General features: G+C 40.7%; 1 protein-coding gene across 7 annotated transcripts in view; it reads left to right on the top strand.

Annotated features, from left to right (window-relative positions):
• Positions 1 to 5,210: 5,210 nt before the first annotated feature.
• Positions 5,211 to 26,444, top strand: part of MIPOL1 (mirror-image polydactyly 1) — a 312,066-nt gene continuing 290,832 nt past the window's right edge. For 2 of the 7 annotated variants that reach the window (XM_088829480.1, XM_088829479.1), the window contains exon 1: positions 5,211 to 5,426. The gene's annotated coding sequence lies outside the window, so the exon portion shown is untranslated. The remainder of the gene's footprint in view (positions 5,427 to 26,444) is intronic. The other 5 variants (XM_088829476.1, XM_088829481.1, XM_088829477.1 and 2 more) reach the window with 5 other exon arrangements.

Genomic DNA, 26,444 nt, shown 5'->3' with positions numbered 1-26,444 from the left:
TCCTTCTCCAATGCATGAAAGTGAAAAGTGAAAGTGAAGTCACTCCGTCGTGTCTGACTCTTTGCGACCCCATGGACTGCAGCCTACCAGGCTTCTCCCTCCATGGGATTTTCCAGGCAAGAGTACTGGAGTGGGGTGATAAGTCCTTTAGCCTCTCCTAATTTTTCTTCATTCTTTTTTCTTCTTGCTCCTCTGCCTCAGTGATTTTGAAAGTTCTGTATTCAGTTTCATTGATTCTTTCTTCTTTCTGGTCAAGAATTCAATTTCAGAATTTCTGTTTAGGTCTTCTTTATAGTTTATCTTTGCTAATGTTGTTTGTTAACATGTTTTCCTGACTACACTTGTTATCTATCTGTGCTGTCTTAATTCACTGAGCATCCATATGATGGTTATTTTGAACTTTTTTGTAATTCGTATATCTCCATTTCTTTAGAGTAGGTATCAAATTTAATTTGCTCCTTTCAATGGGTAATGTTTCCCTATTCTTTGTATGTCCTGTCATCTTCTGTTGGGACTTTAGCATTTGAAAAATCAGCCACCTCTCCCAGTTTTTGTGGTCTGGCTTCATACAGGGAGAACTTTCTATAATCAATCCAGCTAGAGATCCTAGAGACATCTTAAGCCTTACAAACATTTTGGGCTTGTGTATGTAATCTAATAATTGAAGAGGTTTGCCAATTTCTACTGAGATTCTCCTTTTGGATCTTTCTGCCTTACTGTGGCCTCTGTGATGCAGTAGTAAGCTGTGGTACTTGTCTTCCATCTAACTTCTGCCTGTAGTATAATGGACTCTGGGGCACATTGATTGCTTTTGTACTTAGCAGCCCCAAACTGGCTGCCCGTTCCTGTCAGTTTTTAGATTCAAAGAAGACAGAAACCAGTCCCCCAGGCACCTTCTTGAAAATTCAGATCACTGGATATATGTTCTCCTTTTCCTTCTCAGTGAGAAAATGGGAGTTGAGAGTTTCCTCCCAGTCATGTTTTATTGGGGGTGAATCACTTGCAAGTGAGTGCCACAAGATTTCTTACTGGGTACTGATGCAATTGCTTTCACATTAACCGGGGGTGCAGGACCCACTTAACTGGTTTCTGGATTTCTTACAAAGGCAATTGGCCCATGTATCATTGTTAAATTTGTGTCTCCATGGGAGAAGGAGGGTCTGGGGTGCCTATTCTGCCATCTTCTTAATGTCACTCCTGATTTGAGTCTTTTTCAATAAATTTTTATTTATGATATAAATTATGGCCTGTCTTGGAATATTTTATACATACCTGAAAAGAAAGTATATCCTGTTGTTAATAGGTATTCTATAAAAGTCAGTTAGGTAAGTTGGTTAATACTGTTGTGGTTGATTGTGTTGTTCAAGCCTTATATACCCTTCCTGATTTTCTTTCCGCTTGCTCTATCAATTTGTGAGATGAGTGTGAAATCTCTGATTATAATTTTATATTAATTATGGATTTCTCTCTGCAGTGCTAACACATTTTGTTTGATGTATTCTGAAGTTCTTTTATTAGGTACATAAGAAAGTGAATGTTGTTTAATCACTAAGCTGTGTCTGAATCTTTGCAACCCCAGGGGCTGTAACCCACCAAGCTCCTCTGTCCATGGGATTTTCCAGGCAAGAATACTGGAATGGGTTGCCATTTCCTTCTCCAGGGGATCTTCCCCACCCAAGGACTGAACCCAAGTCTCCTGTATTGGCAGGCAGATTCTTTACCCCTGAGCCACTAACAAAACTCTAAGAAAGGGAATGGTAGAAGATAAAGACACTGAGATCAGGGGAGGATTAAGCTCAAAACTGCAAATTAAGACAAGATTCCCTTTACAATAAAAACCTATCTATCTAACCTTGTAGTTTCTAGATCTCTAGAGAACACTAATAAAAAAGATATTCTAAGTTACATGTGTGCATAGATTTTATTTACTATTTAATTTCTAACTGATGGGTGTGGCTAGCACATTGTGGGAAATACATTTGTGAACTTAAAAGTATTCATGATCTGACATTCTTCTGTTCTCTGTAATGAAAATGAGGTTCATTTTCTTTACTTCTCTCATACTTATCCAACTTATAAGAGGGATAAGGACATACTGACTTTGATAACTGGCTTGAGAAAAAAAGGTCTAATTGGGGCCTTTCATTTCTTGTAGACTGGCAACTGTTAGCAGGATTGAGAATGAAGAAATGTACATGTGAGTGATGATGGTGGTGGAAGCGGTTAGGAAAAAATTAGTTATTGTGGCATGTAAAGTTCAAGAAAAGAACGTTTAAGAGTTACTTCTGGTAAATGGGAAGAAGGACTAAGGAGAAAAGGCATAATGTTTGAACTCACTGAATAAAAACAACAGAAGAAAAAACAGGTTATTAAAAGGAAAAAAAACATGGATTTTCTTCTTTCCCCAGAGGTTTTTCGCACCAAGCTAATGAACTTTTAAAAACCAGGGTTAATGTACCCTTCAGTTCAGTCGCTCAGTCGTGTCCGACTCTCCGCGACCCCATGAATTACAGCACGCCAGGCCTCCCTGTCCATCACCAACTCCCGGAGTACACTCAATCTCATGTCCACAGAGTCGGTGATGCCATCCAGCCATCTCATTCTCCGTCGTCCCCTTCTCCTCCCGCCCCCAACCTTTCCCAGCATCAGAGTCTTTTCCAGTGAGTCAACTCGTCGCATGAGGTGGCCAAAGTATTGCAGTTTCAGCTTCAGCATCAGTCCTTCCAATGAACACCCAGGATCGATCTCCCTTAGAATGGACTGGTTGGATCTCCTTGCAGTATAAGGGACTCTCAAGAGTCTTCTCCAACACCACAGTTCAAAAGCATCGATTCTTCGGCGATCAGCTTTCTTCACAGTACAACTCTCACATCCATACATGACCACGGGAAAAACCATTGCCTTGACTAGACGGACCTTGCTTGGCAAAGCAATGTCTCTGCTTTTTAATATACTATCAAGGTTGGTCATAACTTTCCTTCCAAGGAGCAAGCGTCTTTTAATTTCATGGCTGCAATCAGCATTTGCAGTGATTTTGGAGCCCAAAAAAATAAAGTCTGACACTGTTTCCACTGTTTTTCCATCTATTTCCCATGAAGTGATGGGACCAGATGCCATGATCTTTGTTTTCTGAATGTTGAGCTTCAAGGCAACATTTTCACTCTCCTCTTTCACTTTCATCAAGAGGCTTTTGAGTTCCTCTTCACTTTCTGCCATAAGGGTGGTGTCATCTGCATATCTGAGGTTATTGATATTTCCCCCAGCAATCTTGATTCCAGCTTGTGCTTCTTCCAGCCCCCCCTTACCCAAAGAAAAATAGTATAATCACATTGCTTCAATTTAACTTATAAATTCATTATTTGGTTTGCCTTTTCTCAGTGTTGTGATAACTATTCTCTCTTATTTCTTGCTACTCCATAGCCAGGAAAAGCAACTCTCCCTCCTTTTTTTGTTATAACATAAATTTGAGTTGCCCTTATACCTTTTCACAGTCAAACGTTTTATCCTGATTAAGGTGCTCTTCCCATCTACTCTCGCAGAAGGCAATGGCAAGCCACTCCAGTACTCTTGCCTGGAAAATCCCATGGATGGAGGAGCCTGGTAGGCTGCAGTCCGTGGGGTCGCTAGGGGTCGGACACAACTGAGCGACTTCACTTTCACACATTGGAGAAGGAAATGGCAACCCACTCCAGTGTTCTTGCCTGGAGAATCCCAGGGACAGGGGAGCCTGGTGGGCTTCTGTCTATGGGGTCACACAGAGTCGGACACGACTTAAGTGACAGCAGCAGGAGCCCATCTACTCTGACCCGTTCTCCTTTTTGCCTCCTATATTTTTATGGTACTTTTTGTCCATAAATATCTGATTCAGACCTTGACTGAAGTAAAGAAAAATGGATTTCAAAGCTGAATCTATAAAAAAAGAAAATTTCTTCAGAGCCCTGTGCATTCGTTACAATATAATAACCAAGAACTTGTATTACAACTGTGCTCCAACTAATTTACATTTGTTTTTTCATTCCCCCCCAACCCCCGGACTCCTCCTTTTTGCTAAAGTGTAACAATCCTGGGTGTTCATTGGAAGGACTGACCCTAAAGCTGAAACTCCAATATTTGGCCACCTCATGCGACGAGTTGACTCAATGGAAAAGAGTCTGATTCTAGGAGGGATTGGGGGTGGGAGGAGACGGGGACGACAGAGAATGAGATGGCTAGATGGCATCACCGACTCGATGGACATGAGTTTGAGTGAACTCCGGGAGTTGGTGATGGACAGGGAGGCCTGGCGTGCTGTGGTTCATGGGGTCGCAGAGAGTCGGACACGACTGAGCAACTGAACTAACTGAATTGAACTGAAGTTCCTTTCATTAACTTTAACGACTAACTTAGGAGACCGTCAAGACTTTATATTATACATATTCTTCGGGGATAGTTAAGAAATCATCACTATTGCTTATTATCCAAACCCAGAAGAGTACCTGGCACATGGTATGTCCTCAATAACTATGTGGCGTCTGAAGGAGTAAACATAACATTTAGAAAAAGCAACACTTATCTGTGGTACGAGAAAACCACATTTGAATTACTATCAGGTATAATCCTTTCTTGTTTCAACACAGAGGTACACTAATTGAGGACTTAATTTTTTTAATTCTGGAAAGTTCAACCTTTTGTCTTAAAGAATCCATATATTGAACGTTAAGCATCCATATCCTTTTCTTAAGGACCTCCTAGTTTTCGTCTGAAGCGTTCTTTGTCTAAGACGTGGGTACTGCTTTTTGCTAGCCCACTGGAGTCCGACTGCGGCCTTTTTCATTCAACCATTCCACCCAACACTCCCGCTTCTCTCCCTCGGGTCCCATCCCCACTCTACCTCTCACCTCAAGACAAAAACAGAACCGGAAACCCCATTTCCGCCAGTTTCCGTGGAAACTCCACAACGCTCAAGTTGAGGCCACAAGACACGTAGTTATGGACGTGGTTTCCCTTTCTTAACCAGATTAACTTTTGTCCGGCGAATATCTGTTCCCACAGAATGCGCCGTTCATCTCAGACCTGACAACCTTCACCACTAAAACTGTCTTCTCCAAACTCCAGCGAAGACTTCCTAAGCGTCCTCTGTTGCCCAGGGGCCCCTAGGCCCCGGTGGCGCGAAATGCGCATGCCCGGTGCGCGCCGCCTGCCCCCGCCCGGCGTCTGCTCCGCCCCTGCTCGCCGTGGATCCCCGCGCGTCGCGCGCGTCTGGCCCCCTCCTCCGCCGCGCGGCGCGGGGGCATTCACGGGCGCGCGCACCTCCTCGCGCAGAGGAACCCGGGGCAGGGAGGCTCCGAGCGAGCTGCGATTGGCTGACGTGGAGGCTGCGCGTCTGGCCTGAGAAACTCGGCGAGAACGCAGAGTCTGCTCCCGGGGCTGTGCGGGGCGCATCTCAGGTAAACGGGTAGGGTGGGAGGTTTGGGCGATCCGAGAAAAGGAGGGGTGGGTTGCCATCAGCCCTGGAATTTCCGGCCGCAGCCTCCTTGGAGAAGGGGAAGGGGCTGCGCAGGAGCTGCACCCGGTGAATGCTGGCCCCGTGCGGCCGGGAACGATGGGGCTCCCTCGAAGGTCAGCGTTGTGTGGTCCTCCGGTATACTTTCTCGGCAGGATTTCGGCATCTTCCCCTGTTTCTTATTACAAGAGTGCTGCCGCTGAGTTTTTATTCGAGGGTTTTTTGTTGTTGTTGTTGGTTTGCTTTTCCCTTAAGAGGCAGTGAGTTGGAGATCCTGGCTCAACCTAGGATTGACTCCGTGCCCTTGAGAGTCACTCACTGGTTTGTATTGCAGTTCTCACACTCTTAAGTTTCGCCAAAGAATACGTTGATTCCTTAGGTAGGCGGAGCCATGCTGTAGAAAGATACTGTTAGAATTTTTTGAGTTCATAGTGTCTCTGGGCCCACATTTCTCGCTCTGGCTGGAAGGTGACACCACCCGATAGTATTTGTTAAGTATTTACTTTAAGCACCGTGGGTGGAAGGAACTGGATGAACACAAGATAACAGCATTATTAGGATGTCGTGGGAAGAAAAGACTTTTCCACCAGAAGAGGCTTTTTGAAAGGCTCCTTTGAACATTTTATGCAGATTAAATCACAGTGGAAGTAGATAAAGGTGAGCCCAAACAAAGGGCCAAACAAAAGGACGTTATAAGGAGCTTCCCCCCCCTCCGACCCCGCCCCTTTCCCAGATAACTTTCACAATGACAAGTTACTGGCTTTTCAAAGTTTCTCCTTGGGATCTATTGTGGAACTAACCTGAAATGACGGTTACATAAACATGTGGGTATCCTGTGCAGTAGTATACCAAGAGAATTAATTAAAACAAAACTACCTTCTGTGTAAGGTAACAAGAATTAAGATATGTCATTGATGGTAACGATGGCAAATCAGAAGAGTGAACAGAAGATGTACACAATTTTCCTTCAAAGGCATAGAGTTTGTAAATATGAAATGTTTTTAGTGTGTTAATTATTAAAGGTTAATAGACACAGAAAAGTGCATGGATCATAAGTGTACAGTTCACTGAATTTTCACAAAGTGTGCGTATCCAAAAAAGAGCGTTACTCACATCCTAGAAGCCCCACTTTTCAGTTTCTGACATCATCAGTAAATTTACTGATTATTGACTTTATATAAATGGAAACATACAGTGTATAGTCTTTTGTGTCTCACTTTTGCTTAATATTTGCGGGATTTATACAAGTTATGTAGCAGTCGTTTGTTCTTAATGCTGTGCAGTATTTTATCCAGCTTTTGCCTATTACTAATAGGTCTGGTATGAACATTTTTTGTATTTTGGTGAACGTTTCTGTTGGATATATACCCACCGGTGAAATGACTATATTATAGGATATGCATATATGTATTTCTAATATTGTTGTTGTTGTTGTTTAATAGCTAAGTAGTGTCCAACTCTTTTGCCACCCCACGGACTGTAGCCTGTCAGGTTCCTCTGTCCATGGGATTTCCCAGGCAAGAATACTAGAGTGGATTGCCATTCCATTCTCCATGAGATCTTCCCAACGCAAGGATTGAACTGGCAGGCAGGTTCTTTACCACTAAGCCACCAGGGAAACCCATTTCTGGTATGTTGTTCAGTTGCTCAGTCGTGTCTGACTCTTTGTGGCCCCATGACCTGCAGCATGCCATGCTTCCCTGTCGTCCATCACCAACTCCTGGAGCTTGCTCAAACTCATGTCCATTGAGTTAGTGATGCCATCCAACCATCTTATCCTATGTCGTCCCCTTCTCCTGCCTTCAATCTTTCCCAGCATCAGGGTCTTTTCAAATGAGTCAGTTCTTCACATCAGGTGACCATAGTATTGGAGTTTCAGCTTTAGCATCAGTCCTTCCAATGACTGTTCAGGACTGATTTCCTTTAGGATTGACTGGTTGGATCTTCTTGCAGTCCAAGGGATTTGCAAGAGTCTTCTCCAACACCACAGTTCAAAAACATTAATTCTTGGGAGCTCAGATTTCTTCATAGTCCAAACTCTCACATCCATACATGACTACTAGAAAAACCACAGCCTTGACTAGATGGACCTTTGTTGGCAACGTAATGTCTCTGCTTTTTAATATTTACTATCTAAGTTGGTCATAACTTTTCTTCCAAGGAGTAAGTGTCTTTTAATTTCATGGCAGCAGTCACCATCTGCAGTGATTTTGGAGACCCAAAAAATAAAGTCTGTCACTGTTTCCCCAGTTATTCACCATGAAATGATGGGACCAGATGCCATGATCTTAGTTTTCTGAATGTTGAGCTTTAAGCCAACTTTTTCACTCTCCTCTTTCACTTTCGTCAAGAGGCTGTTTAGTTCTTCTTCACTTTCTGCCATAAGGGTGGTGTCATCTGCACATCTGAGGTTATTGATATTTCTCCCAGCAGTCTTGATTCCAGCTTGTGCTTCATCCAGCCTGACATTTCATATAATGTACTCTGAATATAAGTTAAATAAGCAGGGTGACAATATGCAGCCTTGATGTACTCCTTTCCCGATTTAGAACCAGTCTGTTGTTCCATGTCCAGTTCTAACTGTTGCTTCCTGACCTGCGTACAGATTTCTCAGGAGGCAGGTCAGGTGGTCTGGTATTCCCATCTCTTTCAGAATTTTCCATAGTTTGTTGTGATCCACACAGTCAAAGGCTTTGGCATAGTCAATAAAACAGAAATAGATGTTTTTCTGGAACTCTTGCTTTTTCGATGATCCAGCGGATGTTGACAATTTGATCTCTGGTTCCTCTGCCTGTTGTAAATCCAACTTGAACATCTGAAAGTTCACGGCTCACGTACTGTTGGAGCCCGGCTTGGAGAATTTTGAGCATCACTTTGCTAGCGTGTGAGATGAGTGCAATTGTGCGGTAGTTTGAGCATTCTTTGGCATTGCCTTTCTTTGGGATTGGAATGCAAACTGACCTTTTCCAGTCCTATGTCCACTGCTGAGTTAGTATTAGCATATATTCAAGTAAATGCCTAAATCACTTCTATAAACCACCTAAAAAAAGAGTTCTTAGCTAAATATGTTAACATACTTTCAAAAGTTTGTTTTTTTTATACTTTTAGTGCTAAGTGAAAGGCAAGGGGCCAAAAATAAGAGATGAACTGGACAGCCCAATGAAGCATTTAAGGAAGACAGGACCTCGAACTCAGGGAAGGGTGCCACAGTTGAGTTTCATGGCCCAAGTCATTGGTAATTGAAAGTGAAAGTCGCTCAGTCATGTCCGACTCTTTTCTCCAGGCCAGAATACTGGAGTAGGTAGCCTTTAGTTTCTCCAGGGGATCCTCCCAACCCAGGAATCGAACCTACGTCTCCTGCATTGCAGGCAGATTCTTTACCAGCAAAGCCACAAGGGAAGCCCTTGTGGAAGTAATTGTTAATTATCTCTTATGAGTGTACTCAATCGCGTAGATATAAATTTCAACCAAGCCATCCCAAGATGGAACAGCTCAAAAGACAATATCCATCTCAAAGTATGGCAAAAAGTTTATGCTTTTTTATACTTTTTTTACTCAGTGTCGACAACTGCCTGGATATCCATCTCTTTCGTAGCCTTTCATGTAAATCAACAAAGGTTGTATTTCCTTTCTTTTCTCACTTCTTACCTCTCTTTTATTCCTCAGGTTTAAAGGGAATGAGAGATATTTAAAACCAAAACATTACAGTCACACGTTGCTATTGTTCAGTTACTCAGTCGTGTCCAGCTCTTTGTGACCACATGGACTGCAGCATGCCAGGCTTCCCTGCCCTTCATTATCTCCCAGAATTTCCTCAAACTCATGTCCATTGAATCAGTGATGCCATCTAACCATTTCATCCTCTGCTGCCCCCTTTTCCTCCTGCCCTCAATCTTTCCCATCATCAAGGTCTTTTCCAGTGAGTCGACTCTTTGCATCAGGTGGCCAAAGTATCAGAGCTTCAGCTTCAGCATCAGTAAGTATACTTTTACAAATAGCCCCATCGAATGATGTCTAACTCAATGAAACTATGAGCCATGCCATGTAGGGCCACCCAAGATGGACAGGTCATGGTGGAGAGTTCTAACAAAATGTGGCCCACTGGAGAAGGGAATGGCAAACCACTACAGTATTCTTGCCTTGAGAATGCCATGAACAGTATAAAAAGGCAAAAAGATAGGACAATGAAAGATGAGCTCCCTGGTTGGTAGGTGCCCAATATGCTACTGGAAATCAGTGGAGAAATAACTCCAGAAAGAATGCAGAGACGGACCCAAAGCAAAACCAACACCCAGTTGTGGAGGTGACTGATGATAGAAGCAAAGTCCGATGCTGTAAAGAAAAATATTTCATAGGCACCAGGAATGTTAGGTCCATGAATCAAGGCAAATTGGAGGTGGTCAAACAGGAGATAGCAAGAATGAACATCAACAGTTTAGGAATCAGCAAATAAAATGGACTAGAATGGGTGACTTTAACTCAGATGACCATTACATCTACCACTGTGGGCAAGAACCCCTTTTAAGAAATGGAGTAGCCATCAAAGGCAACAAAAGAGTCCAAGATGCAGTGGTTGGATGCAATCTCAAAAACAACAAAATGATCTCTGTTCACTTCCAAGGCAAACAATTCAATATCACAGTAATCCAAGTCTATGCCCCAACCAGTAATGCTGAAGAAGCTGAAGTTGAATGGTTCTATGAAGACCTACAAGACCTTCCAAAACTAACATGCAGAAAAGATGTCCTTTTCATTATAGGGGACTGGAATGCAAAAGTAGGAAGTCAAGAAACACCTGGACTAACAGGAAAATTTGGCCTTGGAGTACAGAATGAAGCAGGGCAAAAGCTAGTCGAGTTTTGCCAAGAGAACGCACTGGTCATAGCAAACACCCTCTTCCAAAAATACATGAGAAGACCGTACACATGGATATCACCAGATGGTCAATACTGAAATTAGACTGATTATATTCTTTGCAGCCAAAGATGGAGAAGCTGTATACAGTCAGCAAAAACAAGACCAGGAGCTGACTGTGTCTCAGATCATGAACTCCTTATTCTCAAATTCAGACTTAAATTGAAGAGTTTAGGGAAAACCACTAGACCATTCAGGTGTGACCTAAATCAAATCCCTTACAATTAAACAGTGGAAGTGACAAATAGATTCAAGGGATTAGATCTGATACACAGAGTGCCTAGAGAACTATGGACGGAGGTTTGGGATATTGTACAGGATACAGGGAACAAGACCATCCCTGTGGAAAAGAAATGCAAAAAAGCAAAATGGCTGTCTGAGAAGGCCTTACAAATAGCTGTGAAAAGAAGAGAAGCTGAAGGCAAAGGAGAAAAAGAATGATATAGACATCTGAATACAGAGATCCAAAGAATAGCAAGGAGAGATAAGAAAGCCTTCCTCAGTGATCAATGCAAAGAAATAGAGTGAAAACAATAGAATGGGAAAGACTAGAGATATCTTCCAGAACATTAGAGATACCAAGGGAACATTTCAGGCAAAGATGGGCACAATAAAGACAGAAATGGTATGGATGTAACAGAAGCAGAAGATATTAAGATGAGGTGGCAAGAATACACAGAAGAACCATACAAAAAAGATCTTCACATCCCAGATAATCACAGTGGTGTGATCACTCACCTATAGCCAGACATCCTGAAATGTGAAGTCAAGTGGGCCTTAGGAAGCATCACTATGAATAAAGCTAGTGGAGGTGATGGAATTCCAGTTGAGCTGTTTCAAATCCTAAAAGATAATGCCATAAAAGTGCTGCACTCAATATGCCAGCAAATTTTGAAAACTCAGCAGTGGCCACAGGACCGGAAAAGTCCTCATTAGTTCTCATTCCAATCCCAAAGAAAGGCAGTGCCAAAGAACGCTCAAACTACTGCACAATTGCCCTCATCTCACACGCTAGCAAAGTGATGCTCAAAATTCTCCAAGCCGGGCTCCAACAGTACGTGAGCCATGAACTTTCAGATGTTCAAGCTGGATTTACAACAGGCAGAGGAACCAGAGATCAAATTGTCAACATCCGCTGGATCATCAAAAAAGCAAGAGTTCCAGAAATCTATTTCTGCTTTATTGACTATGCCAAAGCCTTTGTGTGGATCACAACAAACTATGGAAAATTCTGAAAGAGATGGGAATACCAGACCACCTGACCTGCCTCCTGAGAAATCTGTATGCAGGTCAGGAAGCAACAGTTAGAACTGGACATGGAACAACAGGCTGGTTCCAAATCGGGAAAGGGGTACATCAAGGCTGCATATTGTCACCCTGCTTATTTAACTTATATTCAGAGTACATCATGAGAAACGCTGGACGGGATGAAGCACAAGCTGGAATCAAGACTGCTGGGAGAAATATCAATAACCTCAGATGTGCAGATGACACCACCCTTATGGCAGAAAGTGAAGAAGAACTAAACCACCTCTTGATGAAAGTGAAAGAGGAGAGTGAAAAAGTTGGCTTAAAGCTCAACATTCAGAAAACTAAGATCATAGCATATGGTCCCATCACTTCATGGCAAATAATTGGGGAAACAGCGTCAGACTTTATTTTTTGGGTCTCCAAAATCACTGCAGATGGTGACCAGCCATGAAATTAAAAGACACTTACTCCTTGGAAGAGAAGCTGTGACCAACCTAGACAGTGAATATTATAAAGCAGAGACATTTCTTTGCCGACAAAGATCTGCCTACTCAAGGCTGTGGTTTTTCTAGTAGTCATGTATGGATGTGAGAGTTGGACTATGAAGAAAGCTGAACTCCCAAGAATTGATGCTTTTGAACTGTGGTGTTGGAGAAGACTCTTGAGAATCCCTTGGACTGCAAGGAGATCCAACCAGTCAATCCTAAAGGAAATCAGTCCTGGATAGTCATTGGAAGGACTGATGCTGAAGCTGAAACTCCGATACTATGGTCACCTGATTCTAAGAACTGACTCATTTGAAAAGACCCTGATGCTGGAAAAGTATGAAGGTGGGAGGAGGGGATGAGAGGATGAGATGGCTGGATGGCATCACCGACTCAATGGACATGAATTTGAGTAAACTCTGGGGGTTGGTGTAGGACAGGGAAGCCTGGAGTGCTGCAGTCCGTGTGGTTGCAAAGAGTCGGATTTGACTGAGCGACTGAACTGAATTGAACCCCTTAAGAACTGAATTCTCCCAACAGCCACTGAGGGAAGTTGGAGATCGTGTTCCAGTTAAACTTTGAGATGACTGTCGCCCTGAGTTAACACTGTGGCCTCAGCTTTTTGAGAGACTCTGAACTGAGGACCTAACTGATCAGTACGCCATTCCTCAGAAACTTTGAGATAATAAATGTGCATTGTCTTAAGCTGCTAAGTTTTGGGGTGACTTGTTAGGTGTCCATTTTTCAGTCTCTAAGTCATGTCTGACTGTGACTCCATGGACTGTAGCACTTCAGGCTCCTCTGTCCTCTACTGTCTCCCAGTGTTTGCTCAGATTCATGTCCATTGAGTCGGTGATGCTATCTAACCATCTCTTCCTCTGCCATCCTCTTCTTTTGCCTTCAGTCTTTCTTGGCATCAGGTTTTCCCCCCATCAATATTGATTCCACCTTGTGTTTCATCCAGCCCAGCCTTTTCCATAATGTACTATGCAGTAAGTTACATAAGCAGGGTGAGAGTATACAGCCTTGTCATACTCTTTTTCCCAATTTTGAGCCAGTCACTTGTTCCATGTCTGGTTCTCTTGCTTCTTGACCCACATACAGGTTTCTCAGGAGACAGGTAAGGTGGTCTGGTATTCATCTCTTTAAAAATTTTTCGCAGTGTATTGTGATCCACATAGTCAGAGACTTTAGCACAGTCAATGATGTAGGTGTAGATGTTTTTCTCGAACTCCCTTGCTTTCTCCATCATCCAATGAATGTTGGCAGTTTGATCTCTGGTTCTTCTGTCTTTTCTGAATCCAGCTCGTACATCTGGAAATTCTCTGTTCACATATTCAGTTCAGTTTAGTCGCTCAGTCGTGTTCGACTCTCCGCGACCCCATGAATCACAGCACGCCAGGCCTCCCTGTCTATCACCAACTCCTACTGAAGCCTAACTTGATGGATTTTAAGCATAACCTTGCTAGCATGTGAAATAAGCACAATTGTACAGTAGTTTGAACATTCTTTGGCGTTGCCCTTTTTTGCGATTGGGATGAAAACTGACCTTTTCCAGTCCTGTGGCCACTGCTGAGTTTTCCAAATTTGCTGACAGTTTAGTGAAGCGTTTAAACAGCATTATCTTTTAGGATTTTAAATAGCTCAGCCAAAATTCCGTCACTTCCAGTAGCTTACTAATAAAGTGCTCTTGCTAATTTCAAAAAAAAAAAAAAATTTTAATGAAAAGAATAGTTCTTCTTGAAGTTTTTTATAAACATAGCTTCAAAATGTTTTTATCATCTCAAACAAATTTGAGGATATTATTTTTACTTTTTTGCAAAGTAAAATATTAATCATTTAACTATTCTGTAATTGTTTTAATTGCTGGGTATTTGTTTTATCTCACAAATGGCAACATAAAGAGATGATTATTTTGAAGGTTGGTTTGGGGTTTCATTAAATTAGATAATCTTGGGACGGACTTAGCATAGAACTGCTTTTGGCAATTGGTATGACCACCTCTGATTCAGATGTTGTCAGTATTGAAGGTGTTTTTAATTTAGATTTTATGCTGCTTGGGATGTAGATAGCCAGATAGTCTGCTCTTATTTATCTACAGTTTTGCATTAGAGTGATTTGAGTATTATAAATATTTTTTTGAGAATTGCCTTTAGTATCCCTTGGTTTATAAGTTTTGAAAACTAAGAATACAGCAGGGATGATTTTATTGGAAGCCCTAATCCTGAATCTTTTTTTTTTTTGATTTTTCTGTTGGAGCTTATGAGCTTTCCATCTTCATAGTTTTATCTTGAGGTTTCTGCTGCTCAAGATAAAACAAGTTTTGAAAAACTGGAAAAATAAAAGAGTATGTAATTAAATGATATAGGTCAGTTAACTTTAAAAGATATTTATTGTGAAATTTAATACATGTTTAAAAAAGTATGTAAATATATATGGACAGTTCAATGAATAAATAAAAAGTTAATGTCTATATAAAACCATCGGATATTTGAATTGAAGAATCATTGAAATGTCCTTTTTAAAGTGTTATATGATTGTGTTAGTGATGTCTTAATAACTTCTGCAGTTAACAGGTACAGTACTTTGTGTCTATTACATGAAATTTGATAATGCTTTTGTTAAAATCTTCTCTTTCCTTATTGATTTGTGTGTGTGTGTGCGTACTCACATGTGCTTGCCTGTCTGTTACTGATAATTTACTGTGCAAGGAGATCCAACCAGTCCATTCTAAGGGAGACCGATCCTGAGTGTTCATTGGAAGGACTGATGCTAAAGCTGAAACTGCAATACTTTGGCCACCTCATGTGACGAGTTGACTCACTGGAAAAGACTCCAATGCTGGGAAAGGTTGGGGGCGGGAGGAGAAGGGGAAGACCGAGAATGAGATGGCTGGATGGCATCACCAACTCTGTGGACATGAGTTTGAGTGAACTCCATGAGTTGGTGATGGACAGGGAGGCCTGGCGTGCTGTGATTCATGGGGTCGCGGAGAGTCGAACACGACTGAGCGACTGAACTGAACTGAACTGAAAATCTCCATGTGTAATGTTAGATTTTATTTTCTCCTAGTAGTTTTCTGCCAATTTTTGGTTTATTTATTTTGAAGTCATCTTATTAGAAACATATTCAGCTTTCTAATTCGTCTATCTTCCTATGAATTGAACTTTTGTTCCATGAAGAAGTGTCCCTTTTTATCCCTAGTAATGCGCTTCGTTTTAATATCTAATCTGACTTTTTAAAAACTTTTTGAAATAATTTTAGACTTCCTGAAAAGTTGCAGAAATAGCACAGAGAATTTCTGTAAACTCTTCAACCTACTTCTAATGTTAACACAATGCATAATCAGTATAATTCTCAAAGCCAAGAAATTAATATTGTTACAATGCTAGTCACTAAATTATATACTTTATCACTAGTTTTCCCATAACAGTAGTATTCTTTTTTTGTTCCAGGACTCAATCCAGATCCCACACTGTATTTAGTTGTCATGTTTCCTGTGTCTTATCCAATCTGTGACCTCTTTACGATTTTGGTTTAACTATATCAGCCTTTTTTTTTTTGGTTAATGTGTACTTAGTGGGACATCTTTGTCTTAAAATTGGAACATCTGATGGTTGGATCATTTAATCCATTCATATTTTGTGGGGTTTTTTTTTTTTTGCCCTGTTATTTTGGAAATTATGCTGCTGCTGCTGCTAAGTCACTCCAGTCGTGTCCGACCCTGTGTGACCCCATAGACGGCAGCCCACCAGGCTCCCCCGTCCCCAGGATTCTCCAGGCAAGAGTACTGGAGTGGCTTGCCATTACCTTCTCCGTTGGAAATTATACATGCCTTATAATTCTTTTAGTGGCTCTTGTAAAAACTGTAGAATCCTGGAATGCGTCCTTTCAGACTTGAATGCATTACGTTATGTCTGTATATATATCCAACCACATAGTTTTGCTTTGTTTGCTTTTTTTTTCTTAATGTAACAATGGTCCTACTGTATTATTTTATGACTGCTTCTTTTCATTTATTAAAAAATAAATGCATAATTGTTATAAACTCTTTCAAGCAACATAAATCTATAAAAACTTGACAGCAAAACATTACCCTGCATTCTATCCCAGCAAAAATAACCCAAAACCAGGTGTACAGCATTTTATGTGGCTGTTCCTTAGGAGTGCGCAATTAAAAAAAAATTAAAAAGCCTAGCCATAGGCACGTGTTTGTGAAATTTCACAGCACCAGGAATTAAAAAAAATTTTCTGAAGATTTCCAGAGAGAAAACCAAATAAAAAAAATTGAATATATCAGCATCTGTTGTCTTGATCAGCAGAATGGCCAGTTAACTAACAATATGTAAAGTATGGAAGTTAGAATAAAGATGTTTTCAGATCTGAAAAGGCCTCAGAAATCCTGCTGTTGAAAAATAAAGAAGTGAAAAAAAGACCTGGGTGTAGGAAATAGTAGATTCAACCCAGGAGAACAGTGAAATGATGTCCCAGGTAGAAGGGCTGTATAGCAGGCTAGAGAGCAGATGGTCCAATTTGAGAGAATCCTCAGATAGGAAGTTTCCAGGAAAGAAATGGGGATTTAAGAGATCCTATATCCTCTGGGGCTGGAGTTTTCTCTGTTGGAAGGTTTTTTAATCTATGAATTCAATTTCTTTAATAGATATGGGCCTATTTTGATTAGCTATTCTTACTGAGTTAGCTTTGGTAGATTTTACCTTTCAAAGAATTTGTTGAATTTATAGGTGTTAAATTGTAATATTCCCTTTTAGTCTTTTTAATGTATATGAAATTATTTTAATAGCCTTCGCTTCTTTCTGATATTGGCAATGTATAGCATCTTCATTTTTATCTTGATCGGTCTGGCCAAAAAGGTTATCAATTTCATTTGCTCTCAGAACCAGCCTTTGGTTTAATTGATTTTTCTATGTTGATTTTACATTTTCAGTTTTGTTAATTTTTGCTCTTTACCATTTTCATCCTTCTGTTTAATTTTCTCTTAATTTTGTATCTTTTTTAAGGGTGCAAGCTCAAGTATTAATGAGAGGCTGTCATCCATATACATATTTCCAGTCCCTTTTTTTTAGATTCTTTAGGGCTTCCCTTGTGACTTAGCTGGTAAAGAATCTGTCTGCAATGCAGGACACCTGGGTTCGATCCCTGGGTTGGGAAGATCCCCTGGAGAAGGGAAAGGCTACCTACTCCAGTATTCTGGCCTGGAGAATTCCATGGACAGTCCATGGGGTCACAAAGAGTCGGACACAACTGTGTGACTTTCACTTTCACTTTTCCCATGTAGGCCATTACAGAGTACTGACTCGAGTTCCCTGTGCTAATAGTATGTATGTTCAATTTATCCCAGTTTATCCCTCCCTCTCCTTATCCCTTGGTAACTATAAGTTTGTTTTCTACACCTGTAATTCTTTTTCTGTTTTGTAAATAAATTCATTTGTACCCTTGTTTTCTTAGAGTCCACATATAAGCAATATTATATGATATTTGTTTTTCTGTGTCTGACTTACTTATGATGATCTCTAGGTCCATCCATTTTGCTGCAAATGGCATTATTTTTTTCTTTTTTTGATAGCTGAGTAATATTCCATTGGGGCTTCCCTGGTGGCTCAGTGGTAAAGAATTTGCCTGCCAATGCAGGAGATGTGGGTTTGCTCTCTGGGCTGGGAAAATTTCCCTGGAGACACAAATGGCAACCCACTCCAGTATCCTTCCTGGGAAATCCTGTGGACAGAGGAGCTTACAGGTTGCAGTCCATGGGGGCACAAAAGAGTCAGACACAATTTAGCAACTTAACAACAACAACAAACAACATTATTCCATTGCATATATGTACCGCATCTTCTTTATCCTTTCCTCTGTTGATGGACATTTGGGTTGCTTCCATGTCCTGGCTATTGTAAGTAGTGCTGCAGTGAATATTGAAAGTGAAAGTGAAGTTGCTCAGTCATATCCGACTCGTTTCGACCCCATGGACTGTAGCCTACCAGGTTTCTCCATCCATGGGATTTTCCAGGCAAGAATACTGGAGTGGGTTGCCATTTCCTTCTCCAGGAGATCTTCCTAACCCAGGAATCAAACCCAGGTCTCCCGCATTGCAGGCAGACTCTTTATCATCTGAGCCATCTTTTCAAGTTATGGTTTTCTTCAGCTGTATGCCTAGGAATAGGATTGCTGGGTCATATGGTAGTTCTGCTTTTAGGTTTTTTATCCCTAAAAAAGCTCCTGAGTTTTTTTTTTTTTTTAAGAATTATAGGAATAAAGTTCTTTTATCCCCAAAGAACATCTATATTGTTCTCCATAGTGGCTGCACCAATTTACATTTCCACCAATATTTGCAAGTGAAACAACCAACAAGGATTTAATCTCCAAAATATACAATTTGTGCAGCTCAGTATCCAAAAAATTAACCCAATCAAAAGATAGGCAGAAGATCAAAATAGACTTTTCTCCAAAGAAGACATACAGATGGCCAAAAGGCACATGAAAAGATGGTCAACATCACTAAGTATTGAGAAATGCACATCAAAACTACAGTGAAGTATTACATCACACTAGTCAGAATGGCCAACATCAAAAAATCTATAAATGCTGGAAAGGATGTGATGAGAAGGGAATCCACCTCCTTTTTTTAATGTATGTGTTTAATACTATAAATTCCCTGTAAACACTGATCTTGGTCTTCTCTTTTGGCTCAGCGGTAAAGAATCTGCCTGCCAATGCAGGAGACACAGGTTCAATCCCTGAGTCAGGAAGATCCCTTGGAGAAGAAAATGGCAACCCACTCTGGTATCCTTGCCTGGGAAATCCCATGAACAGAGGACTCTGGTGGACTACAGTTCATGGGGTCACAAAAGAGTTGGACATGACTGAGCAACTAAACAACAGCCACACTGATCTAGCCACATCCCACTAATTTTGGTACACTGTGTTTCCATTTTTATATCACTTCATTTCAGTTCAGTCGCTCAGTCGTGTCCGACTCTTTGCGACCCCATGAACCGTAGCACGCCAGGCCTCCCTGTCCATCACCAACGCCCGGAGTTTACCCAAACTCATGTCCATTGAGTTGGTGATGCCATCTAACCATCTCATCTTCTATCGCAGCTTGTCCTCCTGCCTTCAATCTTTCCCAGCATCAGGGTCTTTTCCAATGAGTCAGCTCTTCACATCAGGTAGCCAAAATATTGGAGTTTCAGCTTCAACATCAGTCCTTCCAATGAACACCCAGGACTGATCTCCTTCAGGATGGACTGGTTGGATCTCCTTGCAGTCCAAGGGACTCTCAAGAGTCTTCTCCAATACCACAGTTCAAAAGCATATAGTTTGAAATATTTAAAAATTTCCCTTTACTGTTCTGTTTTGAATCATGTACTATTTAGAAGTGGTTAGGCATTTTCGAGCATTCTTTGGCATTCCCTTTCTTTGGGATTGGAATGAAGACTGACCTTTTCCAGTCCTGTGGCCACTGCCAAGTTTTCCAAATTTGCTGGCATATTGAGTGCAGCACTTTCACAGCATCTTCTTTCAGGATTGGAAATAGCTCAATTGGAATTCCATCACCTCCACTAGCTTTGTTTGTAGTGATGCTCTCTAAGGCCCACTTGACTTCACATTCCAAGATGTCTGGCTCCAGGTGAGTGATCACGCCATCGTGATTATCTTCATCGTGAAGATCTTTTTTGTACAGTTCTTCTGTGTATTCTTGCCACCTTTTCTTAATATCTTCTGCTTCTGTTAGGTCCATACCATTTCTGTCCTTTATTGAGCCCATCTTTGCATGAAATGTTCCCTTGATATCTTTAATTTTCTTGAAAAGATCTCTTGTTTTTCCTATTCTGTTGTTTTCCTCTATTTCTTTGCATTGATCCCTGAGGAAGGCTTTCTTATCTCTCCTTGCTATTCTTTGAAACTCTGCATTCAGATGCTTATATCTTTCCTTTTCTCCTTTGCTTTTCGCTTCTCTTCTTTTCACAGCTATTTGTAAAGCTTCCCCAGACAGCCATTTTGCTTTTTTGCATTTCTTTTCCATGGGGATGGCTATGGTTTTTCCAGTGGTCATGTATGGATGTGAGAGTTGGACTGTGAAGAAAGCTGATTGCCGAAGAATTGATGCTTTTGAACTGTGGTGCTGGAGAAGACTCTTGAGAGTCCCTTGGACTGCAAGGAGAGCCAACCAGTCCATTCTAAAGGAGATCAGTCCTGGGTATTCATTGGAAGGACTAACACTAAAGCTGAAACTCCAATACTTTGGCCACCTCATGCGACGAGTTGACTCACTGGAAAAGAGTCTGAAGCCAGGAGGGATTGGGAGTGGGAGGAGACGGGGATGACAGAGAATGAGATGGCTGGATGGCATCACCAACTCGGTGGACATGAGTTTGAGTGAACTCCGGGAGTTGGTGATGGACAGGGAGGCCTGGCGTGCTGTGATTCGTGGGGTCGCAAAGAGTCGGACACGACTGAGCAACTGAACTGAACTGAGGCGTTTTCGAGATAGCTTTCTGTTAATGATTTCTGGTTTATTTTGTTGTGATAAGATAGCATTGTTTGATTTCAGTTCTCATAAATGTGTTGAGGTCTTTTTTTTTATGGATCAGAATAGGGTCTTTTATGGTAAATGTGCCATATGCACTTGAAAAGATTGTGTATTTTCCTCTGCTGGGTAGAGTTGTCTATGAATGTCAAACAGGTCAAGTTGGTTGATAACACTGAGTCTTCTGTATCTTTGCTGATTTTCTGAGTATTTATTATTACTCAGTTTTCAGCTGTAATCATGGATTTGTCTGTTATTCCTTTCATCAGTTCTCACCTCTTCTGTTGACATTTTGTTGTGATGTGCTTATATATTTAAAATTATTTGTGTCTTATTAGTGATCTAAACCCTGCAATGTCCTTAGTGTTGGTAATGTTTCTTGTTTCACTTTGTCTCATATTAATATAGCTACTCCGCTTTCCTTTGATTAGTATTTGCTTGTTTTTTCCCACTGTGGCCTTTATCCTAAATAACATGGTTTGCTGTGTGCTGTGCTTAGTTGCTCAGTCGTGTCCTACTTTTTGCGACCCCGTAGACTCTAGCCTGCTGGACTCCTCTGTCAAGAGGATTCTCCAGGTAAGAATACTGCAGTGGATTGCCATGCCCTCCTCCAGGGGATCTTCCTAACCCAGGAATTGAACCCAGGTCTCCCACATTGCAGGCAGATTGTTTACCATCTGAGCCACCAGGGAACCCCAAGAATACTGGAGTGGGTAACCTATCCCTTCTCCAGGGGATCTTCCAGACCCAGAAATTGAACTGGGGTCTCCTGCATTGCAGGCAGATTCTTTACCAGCTGAGCTACCACGGAAGCCTAAATATATAGTTTATGAAAGGGTGGTTTGCAGGATATTTCATTTTGCATTGGCAGGGTTCAGAAAGCACTACCCCCCAAATATGATACCTTGGCATATTGAATATTTTAGAGCTGAAGGATTCTGAGAAATGGCAGGTGCAGGAAGGACTCTCAGACCTCCCCTTTCTTCGCTAAAGCAGATCATAAGACCCTCATGTGAGAGGGTCCCTCCTCCCTAAATCTGGAGGAAAGGAACATCCTTATCTTCAGAGATGGAGGATACCAAGAGGAATCTGAACGAACAGGCCTTAAGTTTTTCCAGAGTTTACTACCCATTGGCTTATACCCTTTTGTCCTATGACATTTTTTCCACGACTCTCAACTGTTCATCATACCTCATATAAAAATGCTTAAACCTGTTTCTTCACATCTTCATTTCTTTGTAAAGGCTCCCCTGTCATGTAAAACTTAGATTAATTAAATTCGTCTGCTTTTCTTTTGTTAATCTGTCTTTGTCAGTTTAATATTCAGACCCCTACCAGGTATCCTAAGAGGATCAAGGAAGTTTTTCACCCCAACAGTGTATTTTGTTATTGATGTATTTATTTTAAATAATGTTTTGATTTTAGCAAATAATGTCCTATTAAGTATGACCTAAGATCATGTATTGATAATTTATGTTAAGGTATAAGGATATAAGTGTTCATAACACAATTAGAAAAAATTTTTGCAGTATTATTCTAATTCTCGGATGGAATTTGAATGGTAATTTCTTACAGATACTATTTGTGTTTGGGTGTTGAAATGCTGTTTTGCATTGTCTCATTCATAAACATACAACCGAAAATTTTTTAAAAATAATTCATTTTTTTAGTGGTATATTTTCTGAAGTATGGCAGAGTTCTTTAAGCAGCATGTCTTGAAACTAATTAGTAGTTTAATACTTTATTATCTTTGAAATTTAATGTAAATTGAAGCTATTTCCTTAATTTATGTCAAACAGCTTGTTACCAGCATGGGAGCTGCAGATACTGTGTGATGTAGCTTAAGATAACCCAAAGTAGAACATTTTATTCAGTGGCATGAGCTGGCGCAGTGGGCAAGATTATTCTAATTCATTTGGGTAGGTGAACTGAACTTAGGAAGTTCATATACAAAAACTCATTGTCTGAGTTTCTTTGTGATTCTTTACTGGTTCAGAAACTCCGCTTAGGATTTCAGTGGCTTAATTTCTATTGCCTTTATTTCTGGCAGATGATTAATTTTCATTTTAGTTTAAAATCTTCATCCACATCTTTAAAATGCCTATATTTTTATTTGTTAGCCATCTTAGAATTAAAATCTCTTTTAAAATATTTTGTTACATGATTATTAACTGGTTGGTTTTGGTAGCTTTGGAAGCTTTTGACGTGCATGTTAAATATATCTTTAAATTAGAGAAATTAATTATTTTCTCCACTGAAGTTTTTGGAATCATTTTTCTTCTAAAACATGCTTTAAAATATTAGGGATTACTTTATGAGAAACAAAAGACTGTATTATTTGCCTGTTAGTGGATAGAAATTTAGACTGCTCTTTAACATCACCACATTTCATTTTAATGAGACTTTAAGTTGCCAAAACGTTGTTCCTTCTAGTAATATCCCTAACAGGAGATTATGATACTGCCGTCCATTGGAATTAAACAACCACTGAAGTAGTTTGAAGAAAAATCCTTATGATATAATTTGTGAAAAACAAGTATTTGTAGACTTTGGTTGAACATATACAAACAGGTAAAACAAAAGTGACAAAGAAAACAGAGTTTTAATTTTATATTTTGTTGTTGAATGTAAGGGAGTATCTCTTTTTTCCTTCTTCCTATTTTTGTGTATTCTGGATTTTTTTTAATAGAATGTGGTCATTCGGTCAGTGCTACACTTTCACTTTTCACTTTCACACATTGGAGAAGGAAATGGCAACCCACTCCAGTGTTCTTGCCTGGAGAATCCCAGGGACGGCGGAGCCTGGTCGACTGCCGTCTGTGGGGTCGCACAGAGTCGGACATGACTGAGGCGACTTAGCAGCAGCAGCAGCAGAATTTCTATCTCTGTTTTTTTTTTTTTTCCCTATAACTGATTTCTACCAAATCAAGAACCCAGCATCTTTTAACATTAGTGTTGGATTCTCCCTGACTTCTAAAGATTATTGTTGATTGTAACCAGTGTATTTAAGAATAAAATGATTTTTAAGCCCTTTGAAATCTTCCAAATAAACTGTCAAAAATTTTTAAAGTAAGTGATTATTTGGGAAGCTGTTTCCTGTTTTTGAGAAGTAATTTTCTGTTATATCATCTTCCCTTCTCTATCTTTTGTCTGTACTTTTTTTAAAAAACTAATTTTTGTGTGTTGTCCATGTTGCTTTATTTTTTAATGTTTTTGGCCCTGCCACGTGACTTATGGGATTTTAGTTTCCCTCCTGGGAACTGAACGCAGGCCCTGGACAGTGATAGTGCAGAGTCCTAACCACTGTGCCGCCAGGGAATTTCCTGGACTTTTGTTTTTATTCTGTCCATGTTGTATCTTCCCTACTGATTTCGACTGTTTTCAGTTTCTCCACGTGCACGAAACTACCAGACGTTTTGAGAGTTGACAAGGCTTGGACCGCTCCAGGCCCTGACTTGAGACCTTGTTGAGGACCTTTGCTTGCTGAGAATGTAACTGCTGTGCAGAGAGACGCTCATGGCTCTCAGATACCACTTTGCTCCATGTTGTTCCCTTCTCTTCCTGCACAGGTGTTGAGTATCATGCAGGTCTTATAGTCATCTGTGTTGTATTTTTGTGTTTACCTAATTTTGAGGTTGATATTTTGTCTTTTTTTTTTTTCTTCCTGGGTTTGTTTTTGCTCTCCTGGTCTCTCTGTTTTTATGGAAATATTTGAAGAGGTTCAAAAATTATGCAGCTTCTACCATGGCCTTCCCAGAATGTTCTTGGTTTTCTCACAAAGTTACATTTATTCAGTTTAAAAGGTTGTCGGTTTTGAAGATATATTCCGTTAAGATGTTCTTTATTTTATAAAATACAAGTCTAGAAACAATTTTTGTTTTGGAAACTTGACTGGCCTGTGAAATCGAATGTTTTAGTGACCACTTAATTTCTTGATTCGCTGGAACAGAAAAAATAAGTGACTTGTCAAAGGCTACAGCATTAATGAGTGACAGCATCAGTGTCTAAACATTCATTTTATGATTCCATAATAATCAACCCTAAATTAGTTGCAAGAAGTGACTGCATGAAAGTGAACACTGTTTCAAAAGTGTTTTATCCTTCAGCTAATGTGTGGTTGCACTGAGTTGGGACTCTCTTCTGGATGGTATGAGAAACAACCTATCTAGGGAGAGTGGAGATAGGCTTTTTGGCAGGCTCCTGATAATTAAGAACTCAGTTTCCGGTTGACTCATGACTGTGATTCCTCTTTTATTTTGAATTTGTTCTGTAAGAGAAGCTGAAAATGTCTCTAAACATAGGTGGTATGAGAGCTAGAAGACTAATAAGACGTGTGTATTTAGTTTCTATTGCTGCTGCAACAGCTGTAACAAATCAGCACAAATCTAATGGCTTAAAACAACACACATTTATTATCTCACAGTTCTGGAGGTTAGAAATCTGACATGATCCCCACTTCCTTAAGAAGATGTTACTAGGACTGCATTCCTTTGTAGACTCTCCAAGGGAGGTTCTCTTTTCCTACTTTAGAGGGAATCCCGCTTTTTAACAACTGAAATGGTACATTTCTCCTCAGAGGTGATCAGGGTTAACATTTTATAGTCTATTCATGTATTTGGTTCTTTGAACTTATTTAGTGCAATTTATTTCATTTAACCAATGAACGTCACTGTCTGTTATCTCGCCTCATTTCTGGGGGTTGAAAATGGTGATGGAGCTGAACAGGTATGTCCATGATCTAAAAATATGAAATGTGTGTGAGAGGGAGAGAGTGTGTGAGTGTGTGTGTGTGTGTATTTTCAGAAGAGGGTGCTGGATGAGCTTGCAGTGAAAGAGTTTTGGGTATACTCACTGTTGACATTTGTTGGTACTGCACCAAGAAACTCCTTGCTGAAAACTGAAGGAGGGAGGGTGGCAATCTCTTAAGTTGTTTATTAGGATAAGCGAGTTCTGTTGCACTTTGTTGTTGTTTAGTTTTGTCTGACTCTTTGAGACTGCATGAACTTCAGCACGCCAGGCTCACTTGTCCTTCACTGTCTCCCAGAGTTTGCTCAAATTTGTATCCATTGAGTCAGTGATGCTATCTATCTATTCACCTCATCCTCTGCCTCTCCCTTCTCCATTTGCTTTCAATCTTTCCCAGCATCAGGGTCTTTTCCAGTGAATCGGCTCTTCGCACCCTGTGGCCAAAGTATTGGAGCGTTAGCTTTAGCATCAGTCCTTCCAGTGAATAATCAGGGTTGATTTCCTTTAGGATTGACTGGTTTGATCTCCTTGCAGTCAGAAGGGACTGCTGCTGCTAAGTCACTTCAGTCGTGTCCGACTCTGTGCAACCCCATAGATGGCAGCCCACCAGGCTCCCCTGTCCCTGGGATTCTCCAGGCAAGAACACTGGAGTGGGTTGCCATTTCCTTCTCCAATGTGTGAAAGTGAAAAGTGAAAGTGAAGTCGCTCAGTCATGTCCGACCCTTAGTGACCCGATGGACTGCAGCCTACCAGGCTCCTCCGTCCATGGGACTTTCTAGGCAAGAGTACTGGAGTGGCTTGCCATTGCCTTCTCTGGTCGAAGGGACTAACAACTGTCAAATTGTGACTTAATGCAACACAAGTTTATTTCTTGCCCATAAAGAGTTTGGCTTAGAGATCGAGGTTCCTTCTGTATTGTGATGCCATCATCTCAAATGTGGTTTTTAAGATTTTTGCAGGAAGGGAAGAGAAGGCTAGAGTATCTCTTCTGCCTACACTGCTTTGGCTACAACTCAGTTAC

The sequence above is a fragment of the Moschus berezovskii genome, chromosome 21 (assembly GCF_049115385.1).
Source record: "Moschus berezovskii isolate FMDL1 chromosome 21, NW_MosBer_1.0, whole genome shotgun sequence".
In the NCBI taxonomy this organism is placed as follows: domain Eukaryota; kingdom Metazoa; phylum Chordata; class Mammalia; order Artiodactyla; family Moschidae; genus Moschus; species Moschus berezovskii.
The sequence above is the reverse complement of the archived record's forward strand: the minus strand, read 5'-3'. Positions and strand labels throughout refer to the sequence as shown.